Consider the following 27,121-nt stretch of genomic DNA (forward strand, 5'->3'; position numbering starts at 1 on the left):
TTTCAGGCTTGAGTGCTCTTAACAGTGAAATAAGCATATAAACCAGCAGATAGCTGGGTTTTTTGTTTGTTTGTTTTACCAGCCACTCTGTCTTTTAATTGGAAAATTTAATAATTTACATTCAAGGTGATTATTAGTAGGTAAGGAATTATTGCTATCATTTTGTTATTTTTTTTTTCTAGTTGTTTTGTAGATCCTTTCTTCCTCTCTTACTGTCTACCTTTGTGGTTAAGTGATTTTCTTTAGTGGTATATTTTGTTTTTATTGTGTGCGTTTTATTTTTATTGTATCTATTATAAGATTTTGCTTTGTGGTTACACTGTTACAAAAAATATTTCATGATATAACAGATTATTTTAAGCTGATAAGTAAACTTTTATAGCCACAAAAGACTACATTTTAATGACTCGACTTCACATTTTGAATTTTTGATGGCACCATTCACATCTTTTTATATTGCATATCCCTTAACAAATTACTGTAATTATCCTTATTATTTTTAATAGTTTTGCCCTTTAACCTTCATGCTGAAGATATGACTGATTTATACACCATCATTACAGTATTAGAGTATTGTGAATCTGTGAATTTTATACTTTAAAATGCTTCTGTGTTAGTCATTGTTGCCCTTTGCTTTCAGCCTGAAAACTGAAGAACTCACTTTAGCATTTCTTTTAAGACAGATTTGGCAGTGATGAACTTCGTCAGCTTCTGTTTGTCTGGCAAAATATTTCTCTCTCCTTTATTTCTGAAGGACAGCTTTGCGGGACAAAGTGTTCTTGATTGGCGGGATATTTTGTTTGGTTTTTTTCTTTCAACACTTTATATATATCATCCCACTCTCCCCTGGCTTATACAGTTTCTGCTGAAAAATATTGAGAGTTGTTTTATGGCCAAGATTATAGTTTATTTTGGTGAATGCTCTCTGTAAACGTGAAAAAATACCTGTCAATTTTGTAGTTGTATTTTATTTTATATATATATATATATATATATATATATATATATATATATATAATTGCATTTTAGGTTTTGGGGTACATGTGAAGAACATGCAAGATTGTTGCATAGGTACACACATGGCAGTGTGGTTTGCTGCCTTCCGTCCCCTCACCTGTATCTGTCATTTCTCCCCATGCTATCTCTTCCCACCTCCCCACCCCCCCGTCCCTCCCCCATTTCCCCCCAACGGACCCCAGCGTGTAGCATGTAGTGCTCCCCTCCCCATGTCCGTGTGTTCTCATTGTTCAACACCCGCCTATGAGTGAGAATATGTGGTGTTTGATTTTCTGCTCTTGTGTCAGTTTGCTGAGAATGATGGTTTCCAGGTTCATCCATGTCCCTACAAAGGACGTGAACTCATCGTTTTTGATGGCTGCATAATATTCCATGGTGTATATGTACCACCTATCCAGTCTATCATCATTGGGCATTTGGGTTGGTTCCAGGTCTTTGCTATTGTAAACAGTGCTGCAATGAACAAAACAGCATGGTACTGGTACCAAAACAGAGATATAGACCAATGGAACAGAGCAGAGGCCTCAGAGGAAATACAACACACCCACAACCATCTGATCTTCGACAAACCCGACAAAAACAAGCAATGGGGAAAGGATTCCCTGTTTAATAAATGGTGTTGGGAAAACTGGCTAGCCATGTGCAGAAAGCAGAAACCGGATCCCTTCCTGACACCTTACGCCAAAATTAACTCCAGATGGATTAAAGACTTAAACATCAGACCTAACACCATAAAAACCCGAGAAGAAAATCTAGGCAAAACCATTCAGGACATAGGCGTAGGCAAGGACTTCATGACCAAAACGCCAAAAGCAATGGCAACAAAAGCCAAAAGAGACAAATGGGACCTAATCAAACTCCACAGCTTCTGCACGGCAAAAGAAACAGTCAGTAGAGTGAATCGGCAACCAACAGAATGGGAAAAATTTTTTGCAGTCTACCCATCTGACAAGGGGCTGATATCCAGAATTTACAAAGAACTAAAACAGATCTACAAGAAAAAAACAAACAAGCACATTCAAAAATGGGCGAAGGATATGAACAGATACCTTACAAAAGAAGATATACAGGAGGCCAACAAACATATGAAAAAATGCTCATCATCACTGGTCATTAGAGAAATGCAAATCAAAACCACATTGAGATACCATCTCACACCAGTTAGAATGGCGATCATTAAAAAATCTGGAAACAACAGATGCTGGAGAGGATGTGGAGAAATAGGAACACTTTTATACTGTTGGTGGGAATGTAAATTAATTCAACCATTGTGGAAGACAGTGTGGCGATTCCTCAAGGACCTAAAAATAGAAATCCCATTTGACCCAGCAATCCCATTACTGGGTATATATCCAAAGGATTATAAATCATTCTACTATAAGGACACATGCACACGAATGATTACTTTTCAAGTGTTAAATTAATCTTGCATTTCAAGGAAAAATGATACTCGATCATTATGTATTATCATATATATATATATATATATGTCTGATATATATATATGTTAATATGTCTGATATATATGTTTATATATATATATATATATATATATATATGTCTGATAAAATTAACATTTGGTAAGTGTTTCAAAATCCATATTCACAAGGAATATTGTTTTGTAGCTCTTCGTAATACCTTCTGTCATATTTTGGTACTCAGGTTATGCTTGTTTAATAAAACAAGTCTGGAATTATTCCCTCTTTCTCTATGTTCTGATGCAGTCTGTGTAAGATAGGTACCATTTCTTTCTTAAATGATTAGTAGTATTTACCAGTAAAACCAACTAGACTTGAAGAATTTTTTTGAATGAATATATTTGATAATTAATTGAATTTCTTTATTAGAGACAGAACTATGCAGATTTAATATATTGTGTTATGTCGGTTTTGGTAAGCTGTAATAATTTGACATAAATTTGTTCATGACTTTTATTATCTTTTTATGTCTTTTAGACATAAAAATGGCGAATTAGACATGCAGTGATAAACTCACTTTCACCCTTGATATTAGTAAATTGTTTACTTTCCCCAAGTAATTGTCTAAGTAGAAATTGATCAACTTTATTGGTATTTTCAAAGCACACATTTTAGTTTGGTTCATTTTCTAGACTGTTATTATTTTGTGTCCTTCCTTCTACTTACACTGGATTTAATTTATTCTTTAGTTTCTTTATAATAAATTATTATATTATATTTTATCTTCTTTTCATTTTTAATATTAGCATGTTATATATTTCTTTGAAGCACTGCTTTATCTGCATTACTCAAATTTCGATATCTTGCATATCATTATCATTCAGAATTCAAAATTCAGAATTCAGGATAAATTCTAATTATTTTGTAATTTTAAAGTGGCTCTTCATGTTATTCATATTATCTATATTTTTACTAAATTTTTTGTCTAGTTATTCTCACAATTGTTGGGATAGGACTGTTAAAGCCTTCAAAAACGATTGTAAATATGCTTATTTTCTTCCTTTAATTCTGTTGATTTTTGCTTCATGTATTTTGAATCTCTTTTATTAAATGCAAATATATTTATTACTATTACGTCTTTCTCATACATTGGCCCTTTTATCATTATGAAACATTACTCTTTACCTCTCATGATACTCTTCGTATTGAAGTTTATTTTGCTAATTTAGTACTAGCAATACAATCTTTCCTTTGGTAACTGCATGTGAGATGTATCTTTATGTCTTTACATTTAAAGTGCATCTCTTATAGACAGTATATAGTTGGATATTGCTTTTATACAAGCCTAACAATCTCTGCCTTTTAATTCAAGTGTCCCCTGATTAACATTTAATGTAATTATTGATATTATATTTAATTATTTTTGTTTCAGCGTCTCTTCTATTTTTTGCCCCACTATTGCTCCTTTCTTGTATTTTTTTTTGGGGGGGGGCTTAGTTATTTTTCTGCTTTCATTTAATCTATTGTCTATTTACATATAACTGTCTTTATGTTACTTTTTTATATTTATAAACTTTATTTTTAAAACAGCTTTAGGTTCATGGAAAAATTGAGAGGAAAACACAGAGATTTTCCATATACACCCTGCCTCCATACATGTATAGCCTCTCCCATTATCCACATCTTTTATCGGAGTGTCACAGTTATTATAATTAATGAACCTACATTAACACATTGTTGTTACTCAAAGTCCATAGCTTACATTAGGGTTCACTCTTGGTGTTGTACATTCTATGGGTTTGGACAAATACATAATGACATGTATCCACCATTTCAGTATCACATTACCATCATAGTATCACACAGAGTATTTTCAATGCTCTAAAATCCTCTATGCTCTAACGCTCCACTTATTCATTTATCCTTCCTCCTAATACTTAGCAAACACTGATCATTTTACTGCATACATTTTTGCCTTTTCCCGAATGTTGTGTAGTTGGAATCGTATGGTACATTGCTTTTTCAAATTGGCTTCTTTCACTTAATTTCCTTCATATCTTTTCATGGCTTGGTAGCTCACATCTTTTTAGTGCTAAATAATAGCCCATTATCTGGATGTACCAGTTTGTTTATCCAGTCACTTACTGAAGGTCATCTTAGTTGCATCCGAGTTTTACAAATTATCAAATTATCAATAAAGTTGCTATAAATATCCATGTGCAGGCTTTTGTGTGGAAATAAGTCTTCTACTTACTTGGATAAATGCTAGGAACACAATTGTTGGAGTGTATGTTAAGCAAATGTTTATTTTTGTAAGAAACCACTTAACTGTCTTCCGAAGTGGCTGCTCCATTTTGCATTTCTGTCAGCAGATAATGAGAGTTCCTGTTGCTCTACATCCTTGCCAGCATTTGCTATTGACAATGTTTTGGATAGGCCACTCTAATAGGTATAGTGGTATCACATTGTCATTCTAATTTAAAACATCCTAGTGACATATGATGTTGAGCATCTTTTCATTTGCTTACTTGTCATCCATTTTTTTTTTAGTAAAGTGTCTGGGTCTTTTGCCCATTTTTAAAAATTGCAGTGTTCATTTTCATATTGTTGAATTTTATGAAAGCTTTGTTTATTTTTGAATAACAGTTCTTTATCATATATGCCTTTTGCAAATATTTTCACTCAGTCTGTGCCTTCTCTTCTTATTCTTTCAACATTGTCTTTCACAGAGCAGAAGTTTTTCATTTTAATCAAGTCCAGCTTATTAATTGTTTTTCATATTGTGTCTAAAAAGTTATTTCCATATCTGAAATCATCTAGGTTTTCCCCTGTTATCTTCTAGGAGTTTTCTTCTTCTTCTTATTATTATTATACTTTAAGTTCTGGGGTACATGTGCAGAACCTGAAGGTTTGTTGCATAGGTATACACCATGCTATGGTGGTTTGCTGCATCCATCACCCCATCATCTACATTAGGTATTTCTCCTAATGCCATCCCTCTCCTATCCCCTCACCCTCTGCTATTCCTCCCCTACTCCCCATCCCCCAACAATCCCCAGTGTATGATGTTCCTCTTGCTGTGTTTGTGTGTTCTCACTGTTCAATACCCATTTATGAGTGACAATGTGTGGTGTTTGGTTTTCTGTTCTTGTGTCAGTTTACCGAGAATGATGGTTTCCAGCTTCATCCATGTCCCTGCAAAGGACGTGAACTCATCCTTTTTTATGGCTGCATAGTATTCCATGGAGTATATATGCCACATTTTCTTTAGAAGTTTTATAGTTTTGAATTTTACTGTCTGTGATTAATCTCTTTTTTTTTTCATTGTAATTTAGGTTCTGGGGTACATGTGCAGATCATGCAGGATTGTTGCATAGGTACATACATGGCAAGGTGGTTTGCTGCCTTCATCCCCCCATCACCTATAGCTGGTATTTCTCCCCTCATTATCCCTCCCCAACCCCGCTGTCCCTCCCCTAGCCCCCTCTACTGACCGCAGTGTGTGATGCTCCCCTCCCTGTGTCCATGTGCTCTAATTGTTCAACACTCACCTATGAGTGATAACATACCGTGTTTGGCTTTCTGTCAGTTTGCTGAGAATGATGGTTTCCAGATTCATCCATGTCCCTATGAAGGACACAAACTCATCATTTTTTACAGTTGCATAGTATTCCAACGTGTATAAGTGCCACATTTTCTTTATCCAGCCTATCGATGATGGACATTTGGGTTGGTTCCAGGTCTTGTGATTTAATCTTGATTGACTTTTTGTGATAAATGTAAGTTCTGTGTCTAGATTCATTTTTTTTCTCCTTGTAGATGTCCAGTTCTTCTAGCAATATTTATTAAAAACACTCTTTTATCCATTATATTGTTTTTGTTTTTCTGTCAAAAATCAGCTGATTAGAGGGCCTACTATGTGGGTCTATTATTGACTCTCTATAAATTTTCTGCTGATCCATTTGTCTATTCTTTTATCATACTATACTGCCTTGATTACTGTAGCTTTATAGTAAGTCTTGAAGTCAGGTAGTGTCAGTCATCTGACTTTGTTCATCTCCTTGAATATTGAGTTGACTATTCTGTGTTTTTTGCCTCTCTGTATAAACTTTAAAATCAATTTTTGTGCTCAACAAAATAAGATGCTGGGATTTTTATTGGAATTGCATTGAAATTACAGATTAAGTTGTGAATAACTGACATCTTGGCAATATTGAGCTACCTTATCCATGAACATAAACTCTCCTCCATTTATTTAGGCTTTCTTTGACATCTTTCATCAGAGTTTTGTAGTTTGCTTTATAGGCTGTACATATTTGGCATATTTATATTTATTTCATTTTTAGGAAGTGCTAATGTAAATGGTAATGTGTTTTTAATTGCAAATTCTACTTGTTCATTCCTGGCATATAGGAAAACAACTGGCTTTGATATATTAACTTTGCATCCTGCAACCTTGTGATATTTGCTCATTAGCTCCAAGAGATTTTTGTTGTTAATTCTCTCAGATTTTCTACAGAGGCAATCATATCATTTATAAAGAAATACATTTTTATTTACTTCTTCTCAATCTATATATATTTGGTTTCATTTTCTTATCTTATTGCATTTGATAGGACTTCCAGTATAATGTTGAAATGCAGTAGTGAGAGGAGACCTCTTTGCCTTTTTCTTGATCTTAGTGGGAAAGTTTCTAGTTTTTCACCATTAGGTATGTTAGCTGTAGGTTTCCTGTAGATGTTCTTTATTCAGTTGAGGATGTTCCCCTCTATTCTAGGTTTTCTCCGTTTTTATGAAAAATGGATGTTGTTTTTGTCAAATATATATGTGCTATATGTGTTTCTGAAACAAGAGGGGGGAAGTTGAGTTTCCAAATTTTGCCATGTATTTAACTTTTCTTATGTTATTCTTCTGAATCCAGATTTATCTCGCTCCAATTTAACAAATCTGCCTTCTCCCAGATTCGTTAAACATTAGAGTCACCTGAGGAAGGTTTTATAAAATCAGGCCCTCAGTGCCCATGACAGTACTATAAAATCACAAGTTCATAGGTGAGACTTAAACATGGGCCTTTGCAAAATGCTGCCAACATTACCTGATGTACATACAACCAGGGTCAAGCAAGCCCGAGCTCTCCCTGAGCTGCCAAATAGCATGACAAATATCCTGGGGCTATCACACTGTTTTATCTTATTCCCACCCTGTGTGGTATCAAGCTCTTGGCATTATATTATCTGATTATTAATGCCTTTCTTATCTCTACTAAAATGTCCTTCTTCAAACTTCAAAGTCTTCTCTTAAGTTATGAATGTTGGCATTAGAAGACAAATTTGGCCATTCTTTCTTGTAGCCTCTATCTTGTCATTTGACTTTTCCTATGATGTATCTTTAGGTTCTCCAGCACTGTCTACCCATCCCAAAAAACTCTTTCATTCATTCTTTACAAAAAGTATGTGTTACTTCTAAATTTCACCCTTATGGATATCACAGTGACATGAGAGGCATGAAGCAATGTGGTAAATAGTGTGCTTTCTTGAGTCAAGTGATCTCAGTTCAAAACTCATCTTGATTCCTGATGAAATTGATGATAACAGACAAGCAACTTAACTTTTCTCTCAGTTTCCTCATATGTAAAATAGGGGTAGTAATATTTCCTACCCATAAAGTTTTAGATAAATTTGATATGCACTGTTTAGCACAATACATAACACTAAGAAAGTTCAAATTAATAATAGCTAGTTATTGCTGTTATTAAGACAGAAATGGTCCTAGAGCTTACTAGGCCAGTACTAACCTAAGTGTGGTCCAGAGAGTGCTACCTATCCTTGATGGGACGGGGAGCTTGTAACAGAATGTAAAACAAATCATCACTAAGCACACTGTTGAATACAGCTGATGTTTATTGTCTTTTTCTTTTTCTTTTCTTTCTTTCTTTGTTTTGTTTCTTTCTTTCCTTTTTTTTTTTTTTTTTGATGATGTCTCACTCTATCACCAGGCTGGACTGCAGTGGTGGTGAGATCTCGGCTCACTCCGACCTCTGCCTCTGGGTTCAAGCGATTCTCCTGCCTCAACCTCCCAAGTAGCTGGGACTACAGGAACTCACCACCACATCCAGCTAATTTTTGTATTTTTAGTAGAGACAGGGTTTCACCATGTCAGCCAGGATGGTCTTTATCTCTTGACTTCTCAATCCACCTGCCTCGGCCTCCCAAAGTGCTGGGATTGCAGGTGTGAGCCACTGTGCCTGGCCCAGCTGACATTTATTTTCTAGCAAGAGTTTCTCGTCAATGAAGGAGGTAGATGCTGCATTGATGTAGATTCTACAGCAAGTGTATCATTTTGTAACCAATCTATACTTTAAGGAGCACTTATCCTGAGGACCTATAGCCTCCCTGGTGTAGCTGGGGAGAGGAAATTGTTCTGGGCTTGAAGGCAGAAACCCTGATGCCAGTTTTAGCTCTGTCACTGGAAGGCAAAGTAACTTCGGATAGACCATGTAAACTCTCAACCTGTAATTATTCATCTGTAAGATGGAAATAATCACCTCTCTCTCCTTTCTTCCCACCATGAGTTTCATGTAAACTATAGGGCTACAACAGTGCCAGGAGGTACTTTGAGGCCTCTCTACCTGGGAGAGCAAGCCAAATCAGCCCTTGGGGTCATTTAATGTAAGCAGTTCTCCAGAGCTTCAGACAGAGCTTTGCAACAGAGTTAAGAAGAATGAATCTTGCTATTAGCTTCCTGCATACAAAATCCAGACGTTGTGACTCCCACTCTCAGGTTAAATAGAGGTAACCAAAGGCAACCAAAGTCATCGTTCATTCTCTTTCAAATAATGTTTTGTGTTCAAGCTAAGTGCCTTCCAGTTAAAGGGTACTTTGTAATTTGAGGCATGGCAATGGCATTGGCCACCCATTACTTAAAATCTTCCCAAATGTACAAACATTATTAGTACAAGCATGGAACAGAAAGAAAATAATATAATGCAGCTGGTGGATAATGGGGAGGACATTGAGGCTCAAAACACCAAGTACATCCTCGTAGGCAATCAGCCAATCCAAGAAAACACTGGGCCCATCCTGTCACCAGAGCACTAAGGTAGTTCTTGGAATCAGTAATATTGCAGCACTAATGGCTTCAAAAAGTACATTTTCTCCCCAATCATTAACCCCCAGAAAAAGCACTGCATGGACCTCTATACTGCTTAAACACGCTCATTAGGTAAAATGTACAAGTTAGCCTCCTGAGAAGGCCATAATCTGAGTACATGAATTCGTTCCCCTCCACCCTCCTCCACTCCAGAAGTCCTCTACCTGGCAACAACTGTCAATTCTTTGCTAGGTAGCTGCTTGGAGCTACATGACAACATCGCTGTTTATACTCTCAGGTTCTCTACTGCCCACTGGCTGAGGGATTCAGCCAGATAACAGAGAGGGAGAGAGAGGCCAGACGCAGGGGGAAAGAGGAATTGTAAAGATGCTGCTTCTGCTTCTGCTGCTGCTGTTGCTGCTCAGGAAAAGGTGGATGGTTTTCAATAACAAACTAATAACCTGTTGACATAGTATGTCAAACTCCATGGAGGAATTTTGAAATATACAGTCTCATTTGATCCTGACAAAAGTGCTATTATTAGTCTCATCTGAAAGGTTAGGAAACAGAGACAAGGAAGGTAAATAAATTACCTAAGGTCACGTAACTAGTGAGTAGCTTAGCCAGAATTAGAAAGTAGATCCCTGACCCCAAGTCCAGGGCTCTTTCCACTAGACCATGTTTATCAATATTTGTCCTCATGTAATGTCTTCAGTGACTATCCAAAGGCAAACCCTAACAATTATAGCTCCCATAGAGTAAGTGCCTCTCTGAGATAAGGCAGCTTATGATCAGGGTCTCAGGGGCCTCTCTCAGCTCTTGCTTTGGAGCCTAAGTGGGATGGCAACTTGTTTGCAACAACATGACCCCCAGAACTCCTATCCTTCATTGTCATCCTAGAAACTGCCTCTCTGATTGCCTGTCAAATTAATTTCTGTCTGTCTTGAGCTCCCATTGCACCTGCAGTATAGTAAGAAGTGCAGTGGAGCTTGGCCAGGGTAGGCAGCTGGGAGAAAGCATCGTCAGTATGGAACTGAGTTTGGCCTTGATATGGGAAGCTAGGTTGTTTGCATAAAACCCTACAGCCCCTGTGTTGCCCCATCATGGCATTTAGTTGGTTGTATAAATTGCGTTTCCCATAAGACCATAAGCTTCTAGATAATATGGACTCTCTTTGTCCTCTTTGTGACTTCAGCGTCACATAATTAGCATTCAATAAGTATATGTGAACAAGTTCATGACCAGCTGGCCAGCTACTACCCATGCATTTCCTTGCAGCTTCAGATCACTGGTTCAGTAGAGTTTGTTTTGGGAAAGCAGTCTGAGATATCAACAAACATCGTGGATGGGTGACATGAAGATAGTCTTTGCCCAATGTGTATGTACCAAGGGTCCATTTGACAGATATTCCCTCAGACCACAGTAGCCTGCCCAAGGCCAATTGGAGCAAGCCCTACACAAATAAAACTATCCCTTCTGCATGCAACCTGACCAGCCATGTTTGTGTGTATGGCAGCCATACATCTGGGACAGCTGGCTCCACCACTAGTGCTTGTACTAAGAAGCCCTAGTGTGAGTGGGCAGGCCATTGGGAGGAGAATGTAGATGTTTCAGCACTCAGGTCTCAGCTACAGAGTCCAGGGAATCAGGGCACTCCTAGAGATGGAATGGTTAAGGGCCATACAAGCCTTCCTTGGCAAGCTTAACAGATTGCTCTTTTCTACTTCCTTGTGTTCCAAGAAGGTTTTCAACCAGGTTTGGGAGCAGAAAGAAACTGTGGAATAAGACTTATGTAAGGGAGTAGAATGGCCAAGGGATAGCATAACAAATATTTCATTTTCAACTCTACAGTCATATTCCTACATCAGTGATACAAAGAAATGTTAGCGCATTTACTTTTCTTTATTCTCCAAAAGCTTTTGATTGAGTTGGGGGTTACGGACTAATGATTCATAAGGAAAAATTGAGGCGCAATTGATGACAGTCTGCAATTAAGTGCTAAATTATCTGGCATAGGCCTTAAGTGCTGCAGGAATCCAGAGAAAGGGCAGTCAATGAAGGCTGAGTAATTCGTGAGTGGGTGGACCACTGACGTCTGAGAATCTATAATATGACTCTAATCAGCATAGATTTCCTGGAGGAGGTGGAATTGGCACTGGACCTTAAAAGATGAGAAGGACTGGGCTTTAAGGAAGGAATCGGCTCTGGTTCAGGGCACAAGGAATGCTGGAGCAAATGCAAGGAGGCAGATGGGGATTATAACCCAGAACAGAGTTCTGACTCTGACAGGGACAGGTTGGGGTGTACAAGGAATCAGAGTGGTCATATGGCTGGCTGCCGGGGCAGGGATGATGTAGAAATCAGGCTCAATGCCTCTGGGTAAGTGGGCTAGGTTGCAGCTGTGGCCAGATGAATCTACAGCTCAACAAACAAATTCCCTTGCAAAGGTGAATTTCCTGGGGAGTCGGCAACAGGGTTTCCCCATTTCAGGAGCTCTCATCCCTGTATAGGCAAAGTCTTATTCAATGCCCACAACAACTCTGGGAGGAAAGGAGGGATTTCTAAAGAGTCATAAACTCCAAATACATATAGTCTGAGAAGAGACAGCAGAGTGGGTTAGAAGGTCACCTCTCTCCTGAATTTCAAGGGAAGCACTCTGGGAAGGAACAGAGGTAGCAGATGTCAGCCAGTACTTCCAGGAATCCAGAAGTACATATAACTCAGAATTCCTCACATTGTTCACTCCCTACGAATGCACCTGGTTAACAAAGACAATAATACTGTCATTGATTGAATGCCTACACTGTGATGGGTACTTTAAAGGAAATAATTCATTTCATCCTCACAACAATATTGTGAAGTGTGGAGTTACTATCTTTATTCTACATATGAAGGAACTAAAGCACAGAGAGGTTAAATAATTTGTCCAAGGTCACATGACTAGTGAAAATTCCAAACTAGGTAGCCTCTCCTTCACCTCTCTCGCTTGCTTCATTCATCCCAGCACTTTGGGAGGCCGAGGCGGGTAGATCACGAGTTCGAGAGATCGAGACCATCCTGGTCAACATAGTGAAACCCCGTCTTTACTAAAAAAATACAAAAAAAAAACTAGCTGGGCGTGGTGGCACGTGCCTGTAATCCCAGCTACTTAGGAGGCTGAGGCAGAAGAATTGCCTGAGCCCAGGAGGCGGAGGTTGCGGTGAGCCGAGATCGCGCCATTGCACTCCAGCCTGGGTAACAAGAGCGAAACTCAAAAAAAAAAAAAAAAAAAAAAAAGACTCCAAAGAGATGTAGTCTGACCAGAAACAGTGGAGTGGGTAAGAATGTTGTGGCTCAGAGCCAGTGTGTTTCTGTTTTCCCACTTGCCCTCAGCCCAATCAGCAGTAGCAGAAAACAACCTAGCACCTCCTTGGAACTTCAATCCCACTTTCTCCATTTGAACACCCTGAAAGTCCTATGGGAAGAGGCAGGACAGAACTGTGGGCCTGGAAGGAAGGAGGAGGAGACACAATAATGTTGCCAAAGGCCAGGGAAGAAGGCAAGGGGAGGAGAGTATTAATGAATTTAGGGAATCATGACCAAGGGTATAGGAGGATGACATCCCACAGGCAGAGAAGGGGAGAGGTCATGAGGTGCAAGCCTTTTAGCAGAGCCCAGACTGAGGGGCTGAGAGTGAGATCAAACAAGCTGCAGTGAGATCCGAATGACACCTCAAAGCAGCCCTTGTGGGAACAATGAGCTGCCTTGATTTTGAACAATGAACGGTGATTTCCAGACTGGTATCCAACATAGAGACATTGTAGGCACCTGGAGCAAGGTCCACTGCAGCAGACTGTCCGCCCTGTGCTTCACAGACCGCTGTGTTCTTACCCTTTTGCTGTACCATGGACCCTTAGTTGAATGATGAAGCCCATGGATCCCTTCTGACAATACAACTTTAAATACATAAAAATGCACAAGGTTATAATGAAAACAAATTATATCAAAATATTAAATAAAACTTGTACCAGATACTAACATAAATGTTTATTAATGCATGAAATCAAATCTAGTGGTGAGTCTAACAACTACTATAATTTCAAAATACTGTCCATTACAAAGGCTGTCTGGAGATAGCTACAATAATAATGTGACATGAAAATCTCTCTGATTTATCTCACTGGCAAAGCCTCACATGCTACCAATGCTCCTGTGGTTCATTGCCTACATTCAAAATGGAATGAAATGAGAAATTTCAATTAGAAGTTAATGAAAATAGAAATTCATTTTTTCCCTCCCAAGATCACAGGGATCTTGTTTGATGGGAAATGGAAATTCATTAGTCTTGGGACCATATGACTAGAGAATGAGTCTCATGTTTCCTACGCATCATGTGTTTTGAAAGTGTTATCTGAATTTGATGGTCAACTCACAAAATAACTCTGTTCTTCCCTCTCTCAAGCAAGCATTCATGAGAAGGTAGGCCTGCTGAGTTCTAGTCCCCAGTTCTGGAGACCAGGTAGGAGGAAGTTCAATCCCAAGTCAAATCCAACAACCTTCCAGCTCCTATATAAATCTTCATACTCACAGGACCATCCTTGCTGGATATGGAACGGGGTTTCTCCTATGCTTTGTCAACTGGTTCCAGAGGCCATTACTGAACAAGAATTCAGACAAAGGTCACAATTCTGCCTCGTTTGAGTAAGCCAGCCCCACCCTAGTGAAGTCCTGTGAAGCAAACACACACATCTGCCTGGACACAGCATGGAATGTTTATTACAAAATCAGTTATACTTTTACAGTAAGCCCCAGGGAGTTTGGCAGACAAAGCAAATGACAGAAAATGAGATTGAGTAAGAGAGCCAGGGAGAGTGAAAGAGAGAGAAAGAGAGAGAGAGAGAGAGAGAGAGAGAGAGAGAGAGAGAGAGAGAGAGACAGAGAGAGAGAGAGAGAAACAAAAAAGAATTAATCTTACAGAATAAAATTTGAAAGAGGCGTCAGAGGCCCTGTAGCTCAGCTTCTTTGTTTCTGCCAAGGCTCAGAAAAGGGACATGCCCTAGTGGGGCCCCTGAGTAGCTCAGTGCTGAGTCACTGGCTAATTTCTTGCTTTTTGCCCTTAGCAACTCATGTCTGTTTGACCAGAGATGAACCAATAGGCTTGGAAGATGCTTCTGGAAGCACTATTCAAATTGGCCAATAGCTCCTCCATGCTGCTGTATCTGTCATAACAAACATGAGAATAAATAATGCAGCGTTGAGCAAAGGCAGCCAGAAATGCCTGTATGGATGCCAGAAGTAGCCAGGGATCCCCTTTGGAGCAGGCTGGGGCCCTCAGGAGGGTCACACAGGCATGAAGTGTGAGTGCAGCTGAGGCATTTTGCATGTATAATTTCCTTCTCTGATTTCCAGAGGAGTTAATGAAAAGAGTAGAGTCATCATCATTATCAGCAGCATCATTGTTTTGCATTTTCATTACTTAGGTGGTTTTTAACCCCACATAGGTTGGTGGGCCTCAGTCCTTACTTGCACCCAGGACCAAACGGATCACTGGGCCAGTGCAGGACTCTGAACTCCAGCTCAGCTTTCAGGCCCAGCTCTGCCTCTTACCTGCTGAATGGGATGACTTGAGTGAATTCCCAAGCTTCCTGAATCTAAGTTCCCAACTTGCAGAATGGAGAACCCAACCTCTAGCTTGTGAGCTGATGTGACAACAGGTTCTGATTGCTGTTCACCACCCTCTCTCTTTGTGTGGGGATTACCTACACAGTGCCTACTGAAAAGCCTGCTCCATTGGGGTCATATTGCTTTCTTATTTGCAAGAGGGAGCACTTGACAGAGGCACCAGCACATTCAAAATGGAAATCTGAGAAGAATGTAATTTTCTACGTTTTCTTCTTACACAAAAGGAAAAACAATTTACTGCATTGCTCCCCAGAGTATGATGTCAGCTGGCTGTAGCCACTGCTACATTAGGGAGTGACAAATATGAAGCTTGCCATCAGAGTTTATGAACAATTTATGAGAGCAAACTATGCATCAAGTTCTGATCTTTCAGGCCAGGAAGTTAGGGCAGGGGAAAGGCCAGAGGTCACCTAGCTAGCCTCCTGCCTCTGACCATACGCATTTCAGCTTTACACTAAGGCCAAATGACCGGCAGCTATAAACATGATGTAGGAAGAATGTCTTGCTGGGCACTGCAATCCACAAACCAACCTCCATCCAAAGGTAGAGGTTTGAAGAGAACCAGCACAGACCCCGGAATCAGACCTAAATTCCCCTCTCAGTGCTGCCACTTAAGATCTGTGCAAATTTGCATCATTCCATTTCCTTCTGTGAACATAAGTTTCTCCAGTGACCTTCAAGTTGGTCCACAGACTTGACCTTTATCCTGTCTCCTGTCACCTGGGTACCTACTAGAGACTCCTATGTGGCTCACCTCCAAACTCTGAATCTTTTAAGTGAGTCCTGCTTCTCTTCCTTTGCATGCACATCCATCAACCTACCTACATGCATTGTTACAGACTCTGCCTTCCCCTGGTCATTTTAGATGAACTGTCCCTGGTCTCTGATCTTAGAGCAGCCACTCCAATTGTGTCCTTGATCCTGTGCTTTTTTTAACCTACTCAAGGACTTTACTGTAGTGGTTTTCTCCTCTATACACATCATGTAACTTTCCCTCTCTACTACATCATCTCCATCTACATGCAAACATAGCTTCTATCTACCATCTTCAAAAGATCCAAATCTTGATCCCCAGTCTCCTGCAGCTACCAGTTTTCTTAACCCAGAGAAAGCCAAACACCTGCAAAGAGTTGTAATTCTTTCTGGCTCCTCTTCTGTGTTTCAAATTGTCTCCTCATTCTTGTCACCTTCTGATCCACCACTTCACTGAAATGGTTCTTAACTAGGCATAAATGAGTTCCATCAGCAAAAGCCCACACCTTCCTGAAGCTTTTGATTACTTCTGTCCTCATCACTCTAGACCTTCCAACAGCATTTGACATGGTAATCACTCCTTTATTCTTAAAATATTCTCTTCTCTGGGCAAGACTTAGAATTACTCTCACTCAGTTTTCAACTGATTTGTAGCTTCTTCCTCCCAATCTCTTTTACTGGAGCTTCTTCTTCTTTTTGTTGTCTGCCTGAATGTTGAAGTGCCCCAGGTCTCCATTCTTGACCTTCTCTATTTCATCTGTATTCCCTCCCTAGAGACCACTTGATTTGCCGTATTGTTTGGGTAATGATAATTTTCAAATTTATCTCTCCATCATGAACTCTCCTCTGCATATTGGACTCATGTATCAAACTACCTACTTGTCATCTCCAAGTGGGTATATGACACACATCTCAGACTTCACATACACAAAGCACAATTCTTGATTAGCCACTTTCTGCCATCACTAAGTTTGTTCCTACCTCAATTTCTCCCCATCTCAATAAAGGGTACCACGATCTACTCATTTGCTCTGACTTCCCTCAAAATTATGAGTCAAACTTGACTCCTCTCTTTCTATCAATCACTTCTCATAGCTTAACAATTGACAAGTGCTGTGAGAAATATCTTCAATATCTAGCATTCAACTACTACCCACCACCTCTACTGTCACTACTGTGTACCAAGCCACCATTATCTCCAGCCTGGATTATTGCAATATAGTCTCATCTAGTCAAATCTGACTACTGACTCCACTACTCACTCCACTGAACTTGAACATTACCAGTGACTTCCACATTACTAAATCTATTGGTCAGTTCTTTTTCATCTTGCTTGATCTTTTAGTAACATTGGGAAGAGGAATTCACGAGCTTGTCTGGTTTCTTTTATATCTCTTTGTATATTTATTGTCAGCCTCCTCTGTTGGCCCTTCCTTCTTTACTGTACTTAAACCTCTATCTCTAGTTCAAACATCAGCTCTGAGCTTCAGACCTATATATCCAATTGTCTACTAGCTATTTTCTCTTAAATGTACCATAAAATGCTTCAGTGTCCAAAATTGAACTCTTGATCTTCCTCCCAGGGCTTTTTGACCCCCAGTGACCCCCATCCACTATGCTACCTAAGCAACAAACCTGGGAATCACCTTTGACACCTCTTCCTCCTTTACCACATATATCCAGTCAGTCCCTAAGTCTAGGACATTCTACCTCTCCCCAGTCTCTTAGCTTTAATCCCTTCTCCCCATCTGTTTTAGTGGCACTTTTTAAGTCCAGGTTATAATCATCTGTGGCCTGGACTTCCGCAACTGCCTCCTCTCCGGCTCCCTCACTTCCACTTTTGCCACTCTTCTGTCCTCTCTCCATGCTGCAGGAAAAGGGATCTTCTGAAAACATGGACATGGATAGTAACCCTCCTGTGCTCCACTCCTCCAGGGGCTTCCCCCTCAGTGTTCCTAGAATCAAGTTCAAGCTCCTGAAATTGGCATTCAAGGCACTGCAGGATCTGATCTTGGGCAACTTCAGCCTGTCTTCCTCCCACCACTCCTTGTATCTGAGGTCCCAGCCTCACCAGAGCACTCAGGCAGTCATACCCAGATATCTTTTCCCAGGACTAGGGGATCCTCAAATGCAGGAATCTTACCTGGGTTGCTTTGTAATCTCTGCTCCTTATGTGTGTGTCCCTATGTATAAGAAGCAAACATGTACAGAAGACACACATAGCCAGTTTCATGTTTTCCTCCATCTGTCTCCACAGCCCCTGTCTATGTACAATCCTGGCCTGCTTGTAGTTTTCTCACCTTTAAAAATATTAGAATTTTGTTGTCAAATCTCATCAATAAATTCCATATGTATTATATTGTTTCTGATACTTTGTGGTGGTATTAGTGTTTTGTTGCGTTGTGTTTTATGTTATTGCTGTAGTGTCATGGCTGCCAGCACCTGGAGACCTAATCAAAATTCTTTGAGAGCCTGTCACCAGTCAGGCACATAGCAGCAGAATAACAGCCACAGCCACTATATTTGCACAGCACTTTACATTGTAAAATACTTTTCTCCCATTTTCCCACCACAGACCCCTTCCACCTAGCCTAGGACTCCAAAAGCAGCTTCCTGACTGACTTACTGGATCCCTTTGGGTCAATCCCTCCTCCTCTCAGGGTCTTGGAGTTCCCAAAAACACACAGGGATTTTACATTCTCTGTCTTGTGAGGTAGTTAGTTTTTTTCCCAAGCTCTCCTCTGTAACTCTGGTTCCCAGTCCAGCCTTGAGCCCAGAAGACAGCTAGTGCTAGCGAGCTACTAATAGCCCCTTAAAAATCCACTCTGCATGAATCTGAGCAAGCTGTTGTGCATAGAAGGTTTGATTTAAGGCCATTTAAATAAGCCCCAATTTATCATCCTGAAGGCCTTTGAAGAAAAGACAAGTGCCATTTTCTAAATGACATTATGCAATCAAGCCTTTTGCAGGCAGCCTGGCAGGTCCACATGACCATACACGTGCCCAGACTACTGTATCTCACATCTTGCTAAGTGTGCCTGGGCTCCCTTTACCATAGAGCCCTGATGGGATGGAGACTGGTGAGGAGGATGCAGGAAAGAGACTAGGAGCCCCAACAGTGAGATGAAACAAAGAACAGGCATTCTATGAAAAGCTGTAGAAAATCCCATAGCAAGGAGACCCTACCTGACCCAGGATCATTCTTGTCTGTTAGGAGCTTGAACCTGTTCCTTGAGCTCCCTTTCCCTATAGAGCAGATACTCAAGGCAGCCTTCTAAGAGGACCATTGTCCCTGGAATGCAGTGCTAAGAGCAGTGACTTAGGAGCCAGATTTGAGTCTTGGCTTCAGTACTTCTTAGCTCTGTGACCCTGCGAAGACGAGCAACAGCTTTGTGCCTCAGTTGCCTCATCTTTAAACTGAAGGTACCAATAGTATGTCAGTTTCCTAGAATTTTGTGAAAAATGCTGTGCTATCTATAAAGCCCTGAGAATGGGGCTTAATGTGTAGTAAGCTTTATATCAGTATTATGTTTCTTGTCATTTTCACAGCATCACAAACAGGAGTGGCAAGTGTGGGAGCTGGAAAGGAAGTTGGGGATTCCCCTAAACCATGGGGTGTGGGAGAAGCAGAGCAAGATATGGAAAATGAAGGCCTGATCTTAAATCCTGGCTTCACTTTCCTATAGCCATGAGTTTTGGGGAAGACTGAGTACTGGACCGAATCTCCTTCCCCATCTCTAAAAGAGGTACGGACTCCCCAGCTCAGGGGGTTCTTTGTAGAGGTTGATGAATAAAGAGATGGGACACTGCTTTATACCAGGCAACACAAAAAAGTACCCAGCAAGTTACATGTGAGAACAAGGTCTCTTGTTTCCCAGGCTGTGCTATTGGTAGGACACTAGCTTCTGCAGTGCTTGCAGGTACCTCCCTAAGAAATAGTCTCTCTTCCAGCCATAGGCCTAGCACTCAGAAATGCTCCTTTTGTATATTTTAAAGAGCAATCATCAGAGTCTCATGTTCAGCCTGAGCTCTTTCAGATATCTGGCCAAAAGAAAGGTTCTTAGGCCCTTGCAGTTGTCTCACAGTGGGGACCAGCCACAGTAAACCTGGGCCATAGTGGCCAGCCTGTGCATGTTAGCTGAAGCTTGCCTGTGGCATGCTGAAAGGATGGGAAATGGTCCAAGTTAGAAGCCCCACATTAAGTCTTACCTGCCTTTGTCTACCCAGAAATTACCACTCTCAGGTGCTGACCTTGGATTGGCATGGAAGCATGGGAAATTGTCCAAGTGCAGAGCTCCACTTTTAGCCTGTAACTCTTGCAAGTGGCTGGTTTTTTTGTTTGTTTGTTTGTTTGTTTGTTTGTTTGTTGTTTGTTTTTTTGTGAGCTCTTGTCCTACAACTCTGCTCTTCCTCAACTGCCCTAAGCCAAACCTCTTCCTCTCCTATGTGATGAGGGACAGGAGAGTGTGGGAGGAGTTCCAGCAGCCTGGGACCTCCTTGAATAAGCACAGAAACCCTCACTCCCACAAGCTCTATTTTACCTGGCAGTCCAGCAGGGCACAGCTCTACTTCCTGAGCCCTCATAAAGAACTGCCCTCTGTCACATCACATTGTGAGGTCACTAATCATCTCCCCCTAGACCAGCTTCAGGAGTCTCAGGGTGTGTGGGTACATTTCCCCTCCCTATATCCACACTCTCCAGCCCAGCCACGTCAGCACAAAGCTCTCCATCAGAAGTTGATTAGATTTGGGGAGTTTTTTTTTTTTTTTCTCCAGACATAATTGTTCCTTAATTCTTTTAATTTCACTACCTTTAAAGATTACAAGTAACAACTGGCACTTGATAAATGATGAAGAACATTAATAATTAATCGAGTTTTCAAGTGGCTCTGCTTTTGTGGAAATTTTTAAAAATATATATGTAATTTAAAATCTGCAACTTAAAATCTGAGGAAGCAGATACCCTTCCAAATGGTTCATGAGACCCCTACCAAAGGATCAGGCAATGCAAAAACCTAAGTAAGGTCCTCAAACACCAAGGGGAAAGAATGTGTTCATTTATTCATTTGCTTATTCACTCAATCACACATTTGCTTGGTCATTAAATTAGTTTACTTACTCTGTCACTCATTCATTCACTCCTTCATTTATTTTTTCCCATCCTTCTTGTATGCTTACTCATTGGTTCACACACTGACAAAACTATTCCCTCCTTCCCTCACTCACTCTATACCACCCATAGCTCCACAATGACTTAGGGATTTAGCTGATTTTACAGATTTTCTCCAAAAGTATCTTAGTGTTCAGAGAAAATGATGAGCTTTCATACAATTGGCCAGCTTGAACCACACTCCTTTCATTCAATACACACTGCTTGAGAGGTCACTATGTACAGAGGTAGAAAGAGACAGATGACATTAACCACATCCTCATCTGGTTTAAAGTCAACTTGAGGAGATAAGCATTTTCACAAATGTTTATATTAGATACAAGAATCCAAAAGAGGAAGTACATGATTCTGGCAGAAAAGCTGCATGCAGGCTTCCATTCAGTAAACTTCCTGAGCATTTACTAGGCATCAGGCCCTGGGAATACAAAGAAAACTAAGACATGATTTTGCCTTTATGGAGCTCAAGATCCAAAGGTGGAAAAAGACACACAGGACAAAACAATTGCCATAAAATATGGGAGGTTCTGGGCTGCTAGGGGACAGTGCAAAGATCAAGAAGTGATGAGCTCTTGCTTGTGAAAGCATCAACCCTGGTCTCAGGTCTTGAAGGAGGGGTAGGATTTTGTTTGACAAAGGTAGATAAAAGGAGAATGCTTCAAGTATGATCCAGGGATAAAAAACACAAGGTATAGTTGAAGAATCATAGAGTTCTAATTTTCTAAAGCAGAGGAAATGTGTGAGGGAGTTGGCAGAAATAAGGCTTAGCCCTTGAGCAAGGTTTTGAATGTCCATTGGGATTTTATTGTGTGGGTAAGAGGAGGAGATATGGATGGCTTTTGAGCAGACTTGTGTTATGATGACAACTTGGCTCTAGAGATGAATTTGAAAGTAAGATCAGAGAGATCATAGAGTCCTGGGGCAATCAGATCCTTGAAGAAGCTGGAGGCTACTGATGTACTGAAGTAGGACAGTAGGGACACAAAAACAGAGGCAAACCTTAATGTGAGTGTTGTGGGGAGGCTGAATCAAAAAAACAGACTTAATGGGAAAGATGAGAGTGAGCTAGTCAGAAATACTCAAGAGGTTTTTTTTTTTAGAATGGGATACCAAGAGTATAGTGGTACCATTACAAAAGAGATAGAGATAGAGAGAGACAGAGAGACAGAGAGACAGAGAGAAAAGCAGAAAGAACAAGGGAAAAGTATGATCGGTTTGTGGTAGATACATTAAGGAGCCTGAGGAACAGTCAAATGAAAGTGTTCAGCACTCAACTGGACAATAGGCCTAGAGCACAAGAAGGAGGCCTACATTATTAGAGATAGATATTTGTGTCATGTTGATTAGATTCCTGATCAGAAAATCTTAACATTGGGTGCATAAGTGAACTTCTGGAAGCCTGTGAGATACATCCTGGTGGTAGAATTGACATGTTTTGGAGGTGGGGTAGTTGTTGGTGGAAGAGGAATCTTTCAGGTGTCTGTGAGGAAATATGATTGGTTAATAATGTCATTTACACAGGTAAGGAACAGTAGAGGAGGACAGGGCAGGGGACTTCTGTAGAAAAGAACATGAGTTAAGGGTTAGATATGATGAATTCAGGATACTTGTAGGCTATCCAATTGAAGATGTCTACTAGGCATTGGTTACATGGATCTGGAGGCTTGAAATAAGGCCTGGGCTGAAAATTGATTTGGGATGGTTAACACCAAATGAATAGATTACATCATACAGGAAGAGTGTGGAAAGTAAGAGAAGCAGACAACTTTGGAACTGATTAAGAGTCAAAAATGAGCCGGGCGCGGTGGCTCAAGCCTGTAATCCCAGCGCTTTGGGAGGCCGAGGTGGGTGGATCACAAGGTCGAGAGATCGAGACCAACCTGGTCAACATGGTGAAACCCCGTCTCTACTAAAAATACAAAAAATTAGCTGGGCATAGTGGCGCGTGCCTGTAATCCCAGCTACTCAGGAGGCTGAGGCAGGAGAATTGCCTGAACCCAGGAGGCGGAGGTTGCGGTGAGCCGAGATCGCGCCATTGCACTCCAGCCTGGGTAACAAGAGCGAAACTCCATCTCAAAAAAAAAAAAAAAAAAAAAAAAAAGAGTCAAAAATGAATTCCCAATGTCTGACTTCATTATATAGACTGATGATGGTGTTTGTTTCTTTAAAAAACACAAACAAAAACAAAAAAACACACTTTGAGGGATTTGAGAGTAGTGTGAACATGAGAAGTTCCATTTGACCCAAATTTGACCCAAATAGGATTATAGGTGGTTGTAGGATATGCAACTGGAGATTCTCAAGTATCTCTATATCTGACTCTGGAGCTTACGAAGGAGAATTGGACTGAGGAAGATTCTTGAGTTTATCACAGAGGTAATGACTGAAGCTGGGATGTAGGTGTGGTGTCTAAGAGAAAGAAAGAAGCTGTCCAAGAAGGGTATATGAACAAGCAGCTTGCTGCACAATGGGAGCTAAGAAATAAGAGTGGCTCTAGGAAAAACTAGAACACGAGGCTGAACAAATTCTGCAGAATGAAGCTTGGCATGTTGACAATGAGATAATTATGAGCACACCCTCAGGGAAATGGGGATGAGAGCAGATTCTGAGGCCTTAAGAAATTGCAGGAGGGAATAGGAGGCATCGCATATAGACCTACTCTTGCAAAATTTCAATCACGAGGCAAGAGGCAAACTTCACCAGAAGTGGAGTTTTCTTTTTAAGGTAAGGGAGATTAAAATGGTTACAGGCTTAGGAGAAAGGAAGAGATTGAAAATTCTGGAGAGAAAGGACAACTGTTAGGGAGAGTCTGGGTTGGACACAGGGGTATCAATATCAGAGTCCAGTGAAAAGTAAATGCTTTGGCAAATATGCAATTTCAGGGAGGGGAATCTTAGACAAATCACCAAAAGGCATGGTGGATCAGTCTGAGGATTTACTTGATTTACTCCACACTCACTCATCAACAATTACACATAATCATTCTTAGATCCTAGACATTATTACTATCATTAGTTCTAAATATTGCTCTGGGTGGTTGGATCAGAGGTGACAAATTTCCAGTCCACATGGAAACAGGGCATTTGCACATCTCCATTTCTAGGGAGGAGCAGGGTAGAGCTCTGGAGCATTAGTTGCCTCCTTCTTGCCCTGTAGCCCCTCCCATACTGCCTTCCACCTATTCCTCCTCCAAGCACCTTAGACCCAGCACTACCTAGCAGCAGCTCACTTGGAGGAAGTCAGAGGGAACCAGAAGCACAGGATCAAATGTGTTGCTCTTTTGGAGGAAGTGAGAGAAATTTTATTTGATTCCACTAGGCTAAGAAGAGAGAAGGTGACAGGCCAAGTAGATTCAGAGAGGAAGGGCAGAGGAAAGGGCACTCAACAGGTCTGCTCAACAGCAGACAGGCAGCCAGCCATGGAGACAGAACATGTGTATGTGTGATATGAATGGAGATCATCCCCCCGAAGTTCCCAGTACCCCACAACTTTTCTCAGTACCAGAGGTGTGAATTCCTAACTGACTACAGTCCCCATGGTGGCTCTCTCGCATGTTCGCTGCTCAGAGGGTGGTGCCAATATTTGGAGGCACTCCTCTCTCTCTCCCACCACCACTTCCACATAGAGCCCAGGACATCATAGAGACAACTGGTATAGTGTGTGAAATAATTGACTTTGAAGCAGACCACTGAACCGTTCCTTGCCTGTTTCTTTGTCTGCAAAATGGGACTAATGATGTTTACCTTGAAGAGGCATAAGGATTAAAAGAGATAATCTACACAAAGCAACTCTTTTTGTTAATTAATCTTTCTTCAGAAGTCACTAAAATCTCATCAGGGGAAACAAGACCACAGTATTTGATTCACTTCAGCTTGGAAACAAGCAGATCTTAACATCTCATTAGGTATTCCCAATACAGTTTTATCCCCTAACCAACACAATTGATGTTGTCTGACTAACAAGGAAAAATATGTGATTCACAGTGACTGCCAATTTCTCTTCTGCTCCATGGGGGATTCGGCATTTTTGTTCTGTTGTGTGGGAGGAAATCCAGCCTGATTGCCACTTACCCAGTGTCTCCAATGGTGGCACTCTGTGGGTTGCCTTGTTGAGCACAAACTCCAAATCAGGAATGGCTACATAATTTGTGGCACCCAGTACAAAATAAAAATGTAGGGCCCCTTCTTCAAATTAATAAGAATTTCAGGATAGCAACAATAGAGCATTAAACCCAGCATGGTACTCTTCTAAGCACAGGGCTTTGTGGAACTACACTGATCACACACCTGTGATGTTGGCCATGCCCTGAATCCATACCCTGTGCCTTGATCTTGGTGAAGGACAGCCCCCAACAAAGTCATAGGTTCATCTGAAAACAATGTGCACTGGAAGAGATGCCACTAGGCAAAGAGCTCATTCCTGATTCTTTCTCCCAAGAACCAGTGAGGTAGATGCCAGGTGGTTATTCATAGATAGAGCCTTCAGGGTCAGAGTTCTGAAAAGCCATCTCTGTTGGACAATTATGTTTCCTCTCACTATAATCAACCGGAAACTGACTTTCTTCCTTCTGTTGCTGTTTCTAACTGCTCCAGATGATTTCTACTCTTCCAACCCTTGCACTCCACTCATCAGCCCCCAGCACAAGGGTACTATAGGACAGGGTCCAGGAAGCCTGCTGAGCCTTGGAGCTCTGAATCCTCTTTTCTAGCAGCCCTATCCTGCATCCTGACAGTAACCTTCCTCCTTAATGGGTAATGATCTCTCAGGTAAGTCTGGGAGGAGGGAAGCTTCCCTACTGTTTTTCTGAGAGCATGTGAGAAGAGCAACATAGATAGAAGGCTTAGGTGTTCCGTGGATCTGTGACAGTCTGCAAGGAAGTAAGAACAAAACTGCATAGTGTTTCTTAATTTTTATAGAAGGTTGATAATGTCTATTAAATTTAATAATAAAAAATAATTTTAAAATAATTATGTCTTTATTCTCATTCTTCCAGTAATTGTGTTTTATTGTATTTTACCAGATTATTGGTTCATACTCTTTGGAAATCTAAAAAGATAATTAAAAAAAAAATTAAACAAAACAAAAAGTAGGTGCTTCACAGTAGATAGTTGGTGAAGATAGACCATGGTTGCCAGCCTTGCCATGTGTCCCAATCCCTGGCTTCAGTTTAGTGGGCAAAGGGCTGAGGCAGAAGTCAAAAGGTCAGGGTGCTTGGTCTGCCTCTTTTATTTCCTTGAACAAGTTTTTTATTTTCAGAGCTCACCTTTTCTCATGAGGACCCCATGAGATCTTAAATTAGAAGGTGTTTTACAAACAATAAGGTGTGTGTTTAGTTAGTAATGGTGGTGAAGACACCACAATTCTCTAGCCACCCCATACCCCTGCCATGAAAGCAGTACTGGATCCTAGCACAATGGTTTAAACCAAACCCTCTGAAGTCGAACTGTCTTGATTTGGATCCTCCCTTCACAATTCACTAGATGAGTCACCTCAAGCAAGCTATTTAACCTCTCAGAACCTTCATTTTTTTTCCTATAAAGAAGGAATCATTTTAATATTAACCTAATAAGGTTGTGATGAAGATTACCTGGGTAGCACTTAGAACAGCATGCAGAACATGGTACACAATAAATGGTAGCCAGTAGCATGATCCGATTGCACCTTATTCTTGTCATGACATGTAACTATTGTCAGATTTACTCATGTTCATTGTTCTCTCCTTTCACTGATACATATCCCCATCATTTTTACCTTCCACACTTCATTTATCCAGTCGCATATTTGTGCCTTTGTGTTTTCCATTAATATTTGGTTATTGTTGGTGTAGGAGATACTATTGATATTAGAATATTGATCTTCTATCTAGCAAATGGGCTTGACTCTCATTACTTCTAACCATTTGTCTAATTATCTTGGTTTTCCATGTAAACAATCACAAAATTTTTAAATACGCCCATTTTGTTCCTTCCTTAGCAATCTGTATACCTCTTACCACTTTCTAGGACTTAGTGTACTA

Source organism: Saimiri boliviensis, chromosome X, assembly GCF_048565385.1.
Source record: "Saimiri boliviensis isolate mSaiBol1 chromosome X, mSaiBol1.pri, whole genome shotgun sequence".
NCBI lineage: Eukaryota > Metazoa > Chordata > Mammalia > Primates > Cebidae > Saimiri > Saimiri boliviensis.